Genomic DNA, 9,786 nt, shown 5'->3' with positions numbered 1-9,786 from the left:
ACTAGACCAATATCTCAAACTATACAGCACAATAGGCTCCAAATGGACCTATGACCTAGATTTATGAGTACATCATAAACAAATTAGAAGAGATAGCAGGTCAAATGAAGGTTTTAGAAGGAAAGGAGAAACCTGGTAATACTGATTTTAGGCAATGGGGAAGCAGCCAGGAGATACTGAAGATGAGAGGTGATGACAAAGTCATGGAGGAAATTTTAAATTGAAACCAATGGCACAATGCAGAGGATTTGGTTTTGACAAGAAAGGTAATTTTTTTCCCCTCAGAGACTGGACTAAAATGCAAAGGAATGACATAACAAATTATGTGGAGAGGTTTTAAGATGAGAAATAAGGAAGAGGGAGCTCATGACAAATGGCTTCCATTTTGTCAGGAGGTATTTCTTTTTTGAAAAGGAAGAGAATAATATAGGGAGAGTTTATGAAAAGAGGTTTAAAAAATAGTCATTTCAGGGACTATGATATTCAAACAAGGAAAAAATAATTATATCATTCCATAGCAAGGAAGGCCAAATTTAGCTTATATAATACAAATCTGCAGTGGAGTCATCTGCACAGAGATGTGTGACTTCCAACCTCTTTGGCAGCTAAGTGATTGAGGGTATGGTAATCCAGGTTTAGGGTTTGGCAAGGCATGAATGAATGTGATAGAATATCAGGGCAAAGGCTTCAAGGGTCAAGTTCAGTGTCCACTAAGTCAGGACACGATAAGAAGAAAATCAGGCTAAACCAGAGGGAGGCAACAAGAGTCCACAGCCTAGGAAGATCAGTTGAACTTTAGTGATGCTTAGTCTGGAATCAAACTATGCTTTAAAAATGGAAGACAGTGTTAATTAGCATCAATTTACAGAGAAAAGGAATTTTAAAATGATGAAATTAATAGAGATTAGAAAAACCCAAGTTATATTTAAACATGTGCATTTTAAAAACCCAGATTTAATTTCAAATTCAGAACCTAATACTTTATGCATTTTATATAATGTATTATGTGTGTGTAAATGTGTGTGTGCATTATATATATACATATATATGTATATATATGTATATATATATATATATATATATATATATATATATATATATATATGAAACATGTATTTCAGGAAAACAAATTTAGCTTTGACATAAAATTCATTTCAGTTATCACGAAGTTAAGACAAAGTGTATAAAGCAGGAAAAAAAATCAGAAATCGTATTTGTAATTGCATGTGAATCATTACCGAAATTGCTTCTGTTAGTAGGAACCACAGGATCTGCTTTTTTGCATTCCAAAATTATGGCAATGTTAAAGATTCTTTAATTAAAAAATCAAATTCAAGGACTTTTCACTGAAGTCATGCAAGGTGAATTTGAAGAAGAGAAATTAGAATTGTGCTTGGTAGGACAAGATTAGGGACAAAGGAGAGAAGGTGTAAAGGGGCAAGTTTAGGCTTGATGGGAGGGGAACAAAAACCTTCAGGTAACTTCTTTATGTAACACCCCTTTACTTTATGTTTTACAAACCGGGAGCAGGTGCTTGTCTTTGCCGTGATCCCCGCATCGCACCTATATTAAGGCGGTTTTGGGCCAGACAGAACGGCAACATTATGGTCCTCTGTGATTAGGGACAGGAGCAAAAATGGGGAGCTACAATGTAACATGAGCGCCCTTTCACCATCCCGCTCCTCAAAAACTGAAAATTAAAAAACTCCATCCTTGGCAAAAAAAAATCCGAGCCAGGTAGGAGTCGAACCTACAATCTTCTGATCCGTAGTCAGACGCGTTATCCATTGCGCCACTGGCCCTGCACAGCCTGGGAGGGGGAGGGCGTCTACACAAGGTGTGGACGGGCGGAGCGGCGCGCGCCACTGTGGGCGGGGCGTGTAGGGCTGCGGGGTCGCAGCCGCCTCTGGGGCCTGGGCGGGGCGAGGACCCGGACCCGGACCCGGACCCGGACGTCTAGCCAGCCCAGGAGCAAGACTGCGGCCTCGGCTCGGCCGCGAGTGAGCGGAGCAGGCCCGCACTTGTGCGCAGGCGCACAGAGACAGCCCTCTTAGATACAGGAAACCGGCAACCCCTGCTGCTAAGTGTTGAGTCTCACGGGGGCGCGCCCGCCAATCGTGTCCCTTCGATAGCTCAGCTGGTAGAGCGGAGGACTGTAGTGGTGAAGCTCACGTGAGAGACATCCTTAGGTCGCTGGTTCGACTCCGGCTCGAAGGAGACCGTGTTTTTTTTTTTCTAAAAATGCAGACTTTGTAGTGAAATAAAAGGAACAGATTTCTTTCCTTTCGTAATGATCACTTTAACTGACTCAGTTTTCAATTTTATATTTCTAAAATGACCTTGTATTTACTGATTTGTGTCTTCATATATTTTTTGTATTGTGTGTGTATATATATATAGTCTTTATTCTGTGTAGTGTGTATATATGTGTGTGTGTGTATATATATAGTTTGTCTTTATATATTCTGTGTATTGTGTATTTGTGTATATATATATATAGTTTGTCTTTATATATACTGTGTATTGTGTGTATATATAGTTTGTCTTTATTCTGTGTATTGTGTGTGTCTATATATAGTTCGTCTATATGTTCTGTGTATTTGTGTATATATAGTATGTGTCTATATATACACTGTGTATTGTGTGTGTGTATATAGTTTGTGTCTTTATATATTGTGTATTGTGTATGTGTATATATATAGTTTGTCTTTATATATTCTGTGTGTTGTGTATGTATATATGTGTGTTGTGTATAGTTTGGCTCTATATATTAAGTATATTGTGCTTGTGTGTATATTTATTATAGTCTTTATATATTATGTGTATTGTGTGTATATCTACATATATAGTTTGTCTTTATTCTGTGTAGTGTGTATAGTTTGTCTTTATATATTCTGTGTATTGTGTATGTGTGCATATATAGTTTGTATCTTTATATATTATGTGTATTGCGTGTGTCTATATATCTACATATATAGTTTGTCTTCATTCTGTGTAGTGTGTATATATAGTTTGTCTTTATACATTATGTGTATTGTGTGTGTATATATCTATATATATAGTGTGTGTCTTTATTCTGTGTAGTGTATACACACACACACAATGTATATATATATATATATATATATATATATATATATATATACACACACGCATAATGTCTACTCCGTGGTGGAATGTAAGCACCTTGAAGGGAGGAAATGCTTCTGGTTTGTAGGTGGGCTGACCTCTGTTTTTGGTTTGTCTTCCGTGGGTGAGGAGCAGGGTGGGAAAGAGAAAAAATGAATAACTGATAAGATTAATTTGTAAAAGGCTGATTGGAGCCGCTTCTATAGCCAGAGCCAGAGACTGGTCGGAGAGGCCGAGAAGAGACAGAAAGAGCGGGAAAAACAGAAAAGAGAGTGAGACTGAGAAGAGAGGCCATAGGGACACAGACACACACAGACACACACAGACAGACACACACAGACACAGACACACACAGACACAGACACAGACACAGACACACACACACACACACACACACACACAGACACACACACACAGACACACACAGACACACACAGACACACAGACACACAGACACACACACACACACACACACACACACACACACACACACGACACAGAAGGGACGGAGAGGGCGGAGCTAGCGGCAGAGGCAGGCCCGGAGACAGAGGCGGACGGCTCCGGAAGGAGCGGCAGGGGCACGAGGCTTGCCCGGGGGGAGGGCAGGGAAGCGGGGGGCAGCAGGGCTCGCGCCTGGCGGGGGCCCCGCGGGTCTGGGCCCTCCGCGGCCGTCCCGGCGCCGGGCCTGGCCGGGGCAGCGGCACTGTAGGGCCGCCCGGCGGCCCGGCCCGCAGCTCCCTTCGATAGCTCAGCTGGCAGAGCGGAGGACTGTAGAGGCGCTGCTCGGCGATCCTTAGGTCGCTGGTTCGATTCCGGCTCGAAGGAGAAGCTCGGCCTTTTACTCTCTTCTTTTCAGAAAGTGGCGGGGAGCCGTCCGGAGGGGGCGTGGCCCCGCGCCGGGAGCCTGCCAATGGGAGCCGAGCTCCGCACTCCCGGGGCGGGGCCAGGGGCGGGGCCTGGGCTCGGCGCGTGGAGCGGGGGTGGCGGATCGCGGCCCGCGGCCCCCCGCCGCCCTTCCCCTCGGGGCTTCGGGCCGCACCCCTTCACGCGCGGTTTACAAACGTGGCGACTTCCGGTTTGGTGGGGACGAGCTCCGAGGTTAGTTGCATTTTAAGTCAATAAGCGTTCATTAAGCGCCTACCATGTGCGGGGGGAGGGGTCCGCGGTATCCTATTGGCTACAGGCGGCCACGGGGCGGGAAGTCTTCCCGGACTCGGGACGAGCCTCCAAGCGCGGTACCCCCCCCCAGGCTGAGGGACTTCCCTCTTAGCTAGCCCTTATTGAATGTTTATTGAACTGAATTAATGAGTGCAAGGGCTACTTAAAAGGAATTTTTTTTAAAAAATCAATGCCGATTCAAAGTTCTTTTTGAAAGTGAACAAAATTGAATAGTCTTATATTTTATTTTGTCCAAGAAAAATGACATCTTCACTTTGTTGTACTTCCCTCGTGACTCGGGCGGCTGGACAAACTCCCAGGGCCCGGCTTTCCTCACCCAGGAAGAGGTGGATCGGAAGGCCGTCCCAGTTTCTTTCCAACTCCGGACCCGTAGAAAATGAAAAATTTCTTATCCCACGGAGTAGGGTCAGTTTTAAAGGTGAGAGAGGCGAGAAATCCAGAAGGGAGAAGACGGAGCAGTCGGGGAGACACATGAAACTCCCAGCTGGGGATCCTGCGACACAAGTGTTGATTGTATGTATACAGAGCCAGCGGAGGGTTCTGTGCCCCCATGGATCCAAATGCCCTCTGTAGGCAAGGATCCCAGGCCTGCCTTCCCGCCCCCCTCTCCCTACTGACCTTCAGCCCTGCATCTCCAAACACCTTTCAGACACCTCGAACTGGATGTCCAGCAGACAACCGAAACTGAAAATTTGTCCAAAATGGAACCCGAGGCCCTTCCCCCTAAACCCTTCCAGCCTCCCACCTTTCCTGTGGAGGACAATACAGTCCTCCCCAGTCCAAAAGTCTCAAAACCTTGGAGTCACCCAGGACGCCCCATTATCTCTCTCCTCCCTAGATCTTCTCAGATGCCAAGGCCTGGGGGTTTCAGCATTGTAGCAGGCCCGGGATACACCCCCTTCTCTCCCGACACCTCCATCCTTCCGGTGCAAGTTCTCTTCATCTCATACCTCAATTCCTTAGCTGCTGGTGGAGTCTCCTACCTCCCCACTCCAATTCATCCTCGCTCAGTTCAGCCCCTAGAGTTTTTCCGAAAGTGATGATGATGCTGTTTGTCATTTCATCCTCAAAGAACAAGGAACACTCCATTCTCTCCCCTCACCCAAACTCCAACTTTCCTATTGCCTTCCTTCAAGAACAAATATAATTCAAAGCCCTTCATAACCCAGAATCTCTCCTACTTTTCAAGTCTCCTTACACCTTAACATCTTCCAGCACAAACTCTTCAATTCAGTGACACTGATCTCCAGGCCGTTCCATGAACATTTCTCAACTGTGGGCATTTTCTCTGCCTGTCCCCCAAGCCTAGAATGCCTCCCCCCCCCCCTCAGTTCTGACTCCCAACCTCCCCAGTTTCCATTAACTAAAATCTCACTTTTTTGGGAAGCCCTCACTTTCTTATTTCTTATTATATATATATATATATATATATATATATATATGTATATATATATATATATGTATATGTATAACTTGCACTGTATATATTTGTTTGTATATTGTCCTCCACCCCCATCAGATAGTAAACTTGATGAGGGCAGGGACTATATTTTGCCTTTCTTTTGTTGTTTCCTCTGGGTCTGGCACATTGAAGGCTAATACAGGTTCATTGAATTGAATTGAATTGAAAATCTTACTTGGCTATTTACTACTGGGTGATCTTGGGAAAATTCACTGTATCTCTCCCCAGTTTTTATTTTAGTAAAACTCATTTTTTTAAAGTAATTTTTTTCAACAGCCCCTCACTTTAATCCAAATGATGTGCATGACATGATATCATGATCTTCTTCAAGAATGAAGGACAACAACTAAATGATATTAAGTCTACAAGGAAGAGAGGCCTTGTGACCATGAATTAGTTATATAATATGTAAATGTGGGAGGTTGTAAGTCAAGCAATTTCTCCAGGACCAGAGGAAGGTTGTCCTTAATTTATTAGCTGGCTTCCTAAGAAGGGCAGGAAGGAAACTCTCAAAAAGAGAAGGGATTTGTTGGTCAGAACAAACAGATGGTCGAAGAGAAAAGTAGAGTGATGATGAATTTAAAAGGATTTTTGATAAAACTACTCAATTTAGAGAGGAGGCTATGCAAAGTAAGGCAAATGGTTTCTGAATGGGGAGAACTCTGAGAACAATCTGCCAGAAAAAAAAAATTATAAGAAAAGGAACATTAGGAAATAGAAAGAACAGAAATGGAGAAAATGAACCAAAGCATAATGGACATATAATGAACCCCACTTTGATGATAAAGTGCAGTGTTAGCATGCTGGACCTGATTCATCTTCCTGAGTTCAAATCTGTCCTCAGACATTATGTGACCCTGGGCAAGATTTCCTCTTCTGTAAGAAGTAAATGACAAGCTGCTCCCAATATCTTTGCCAAGAAAACCCCAAATGGGAACACAGCGTTGGATGTCACTGAATGTCAGAATAAGGTGATGCCTTCTTAGCCTAAGGTATTGTGTGTAATTTTAAGACCCTTTCTCTCCTCTTTTCTAATTTTTGGTAGTACTTTAGTTGTTTGGTCATTTTAGTCATGACATGAATGAAATTCTTATAGGGAAATGTAGGTGGGGGTAAAATGAGTCAAATTTAGATATTCCTAGAGATTTTTGGAAAGGAAACTCCCAAGATTGAAACTGATCCAGCTGAGCTCAAAACTGCTTCTGAGTCATGGATTTTTGTATTCTAAACTCAAACCTTGAAAATAACAATTTTTATATAGGACTTTAAGATTTGAAAAGTATTTTATATGTGATGAATATAGATTTTTGTCTGCTTCTCTCCTGCTAATAATAATTATAAATCTGAGTGAAAGATGTCAGCTTCCTCCTTAGAAAACAAGAGGTTCATATGACTATTTTTCTGATTAAAACCCCCATTGTTAACAACAGTCATGGGATGACACAAATATCCTGTAAATGGAAGAGAGTCCCTCATGTTCTGGAAATCTATAGGTCCTGATTTCCAAAGTCAGGATAAGGCATTCTTCTACCCTGATGGGATCCCTGACTTTCTAACATGAGACAGGCATCCTCACTCAGGAAACTAAAATGTATTGTGACATCTCATTGACTGCCAACAATAATTTTATAGTCCTTTAGTCTACTTCCTACAAACATGTCTTCCAAGGTTTCATTCTGGGAGCCCAGTTCCTAGCTGGATGCTCCAAACATATGCATTTGTCCACAGAGCTTAGAAGAAGCTAATAAACATGTATGTTAACCTGTTCTGCTTGTTTTTTTTAAAGACCAAACTCTGGTACTAACACAAATTGGCCTAATTCTGTTTGTTTCTTAATAGAGTAAACTCTGGAAGTTAACCCATGTAATTTAATTCTTTATAGGGTCAAAACTCAGGAGATTTGTCACAAGTTATCTCCTTTGATGCCACCACAACCACCCTGCAAAGTTGGCTAGATGTTCTCTAGATTCCCCTTTGAGCTTTTCCAAAGGATTCTTCCAGATCTTCAGTAATCTTTTGGGGACCCCAGTTTTGTACTCAAGCTAAGATTGGGAACTAATGGGGACATTTTATCTTTTTTCTCCCCCCCCCCCCAGCCCTAAGAAATGTGAATGTCCCCTAAACTTTTGGCCTGACTCCTATATTGTCCAGTTCCCCCCCCCCCCATCTCACCCAGAGGAAGGGCCTATGAATTGGGATGGGAGCAACCATAGCCAACAAACCTCTATCATAAGCCCTCATCAGTTTACTTCTTTGTAGATAATATGGATCAAGATCAACATAATATGCCCTCTGGCTCAGGTCATTCTCCCCATCTCCCTCAACACCTTGGCTAGAAAGGATGTCCTAGTTCTTAGGTGATCCGACCTTTCTGGCTCTTTTTGGTGAATTTTGATTGAGTCTCTTAGCCCAGACCATGACACTAGGGAGGGATTACTCAGACAGGTGAGAAGTGTGGGGAAATGAAGAAGGAACCAGCACCAAGGCCAGAAGACCAAATTATACTTATATAACCTGAAATTCTGGGCTCATATGGATTAGGTTCAATTTTCAAGGCTTCTTAATTTAAATTAGGTATTTCTTTTATCTATACAAAAGATTTCTCCTGGGAATATCAGAATTTGCATCATATCTAGATGGCCATAGAAAATAATTAAAAAGGGAGGAGGTTTCATGTAAGCATTTAGCTTAACAAAAGAGTCAAAATAAACAACTGGGGCTCATATGGATTGAACCCTGGACCTTGATTTTGGAAGACCTGAATTCAAATCTACCCTCATATATTTCCTCATTATATAACTCTGGGCAAGTCATTTAACCTCTGTCTGCTTCAATTTCCCCATCTTTAAAATGAGTATATTAGCATTTCTTTCCCAGGGTTGTTGTGAGGTTCAAATGATGTTTGTAAAACATTGGCACATAGGGAAAGAAATAAAAATTTATTTAATCTCTACTGTGTATCCCCACATTGTAGGTACTCTAGAAATGACAAAGTAAATAGAGCTGGGTCTATATTCAGGAAAAATTGAGTTCAAATTTGGCCTCAGACACTATATGACCCTGGACCAGTCACTTAGCCTCTCTTTACCTCAGTTTCCTCATCTGTAAGTAATAATAGCCCTTATCTCCCAAAGTTATTGTGAGGATCAGATGAGATATTTGTAAAACTTGCCTTATTATGTAAGCTAGACTTCATTTACTTCACAAAACAGCACAGAAAAGACCCCTAGGTCGTTTAAAACTATGACAATTTTTCTGGTAGTGGTGTCATCTTCTCCAAGGAATTCTATAAACTATATGATTCATTGTCATTGGTCAGTCAATCAACATTTATTAAACACCTACTATGTCCCAGGCACTATGCTAAGTATTGCTGGGGGAATGCAAAGAAAGACAGAAGACAACCCTGCTTTCAAGGAACTTGAAATCTAAAGGGGGAAGACATCATGCAAAAAAAACTGAAAAAGGGAAGGAGAGCTTATTGGGGAAGGATGAAGTCCTGAAGCTTCATGGGAGATGTTTCCAGGTCCAGGTTACTCCTCATTCCAGACTTTGGATCTTTCTAGTCTGGGGGTCCACCTTGATAGAAAGGCCTGTCTCCAGAGAATTTAATACATTCTGCTGGATCTCTGTCAGCTGCCTGGCTACTATCATTATTTCTCTACTGAATTGTATTTCTATAGTCAACTCTTCCCCCTAAATTTACTTAGGGAAGGTAGTATTTGCTCTCTTTCTCCCCATTCCCTACGAAGTCAGAGTGGGAGATGGAGAAAGAAGTGGCTTTAAAGTCAGGAAGTTCTGAGTTCAAGTTCCCCCTTAGACTCATGCTAACCACCTGAATCTGAGCAGGAACTAGCTTTTCATCCCATTCAACAACAAACTGCAGAGGAGACTGATGTTGGAGCCTGCATCCTCCATGAATTATTTCTACTGGGTTCTCAAAGTGTGGTCTGGGGATCCTGGAGAACCTTTTAGGGAGTCTGTGAAATCAAAACTGTTTCCCCAATAATATGAAT

General features: G+C 42.2%; 1 protein-coding gene and 3 non-coding genes across 5 annotated transcripts in view; 3 read left to right on the top strand and 1 right to left on the bottom strand.

Moving 5' to 3' along the window:
• Positions 1 to 1,729: 1,729 nt before the first annotated feature.
• Positions 1,730 to 1,802, bottom strand: TRNAR-ACG (transfer RNA arginine (anticodon ACG)). The gene has a single exon. It is a non-coding gene; the product is annotated as a tRNA-Arg (tRNA).
• Positions 1,803 to 2,122: 320 nt separating this feature from the next.
• Positions 2,123 to 2,217, top strand: TRNAY-GUA (transfer RNA tyrosine (anticodon GUA)). Its single transcript has 2 exons — positions 2,123 to 2,159; positions 2,182 to 2,217. It is a non-coding gene; the product is annotated as a tRNA-Tyr (tRNA).
• A 1,649-nt stretch (positions 2,218 to 3,866) lies between these two features.
• On the top strand, positions 3,867 to 3,954 carry TRNAY-GUA (transfer RNA tyrosine (anticodon GUA)). The gene is given in 2 exon segments: positions 3,867 to 3,903; positions 3,919 to 3,954. It is a non-coding gene; the product is annotated as a tRNA-Tyr (tRNA).
• A 188-nt stretch (positions 3,955 to 4,142) lies between these two features.
• The window catches only part of TRIM55 (tripartite motif containing 55), an 89,125-nt gene continuing 83,481 nt past the window's right edge, over positions 4,143 to 9,786 (top strand). The window contains exon 1 of one of the 2 annotated variants that reach the window (XM_074207047.1): positions 4,143 to 4,227. The gene's annotated coding sequence lies outside the window, so the exon portion shown is untranslated. Of the gene's footprint in view, positions 4,228 to 5,828; positions 6,763 to 9,786 lie in introns of those variants that run through there. The other variant, XM_074207048.1, reaches the window with a different exon arrangement.

The sequence above is a fragment of the Macrotis lagotis genome, chromosome X, assembly GCF_037893015.1.
Source record: "Macrotis lagotis isolate mMagLag1 chromosome X, bilby.v1.9.chrom.fasta, whole genome shotgun sequence".
Lineage (NCBI taxonomy): Eukaryota > Metazoa > Chordata > Mammalia > Peramelemorphia > Peramelidae > Macrotis > Macrotis lagotis.
This window is presented reverse-complemented; position numbering and strand designations above follow the sequence as displayed.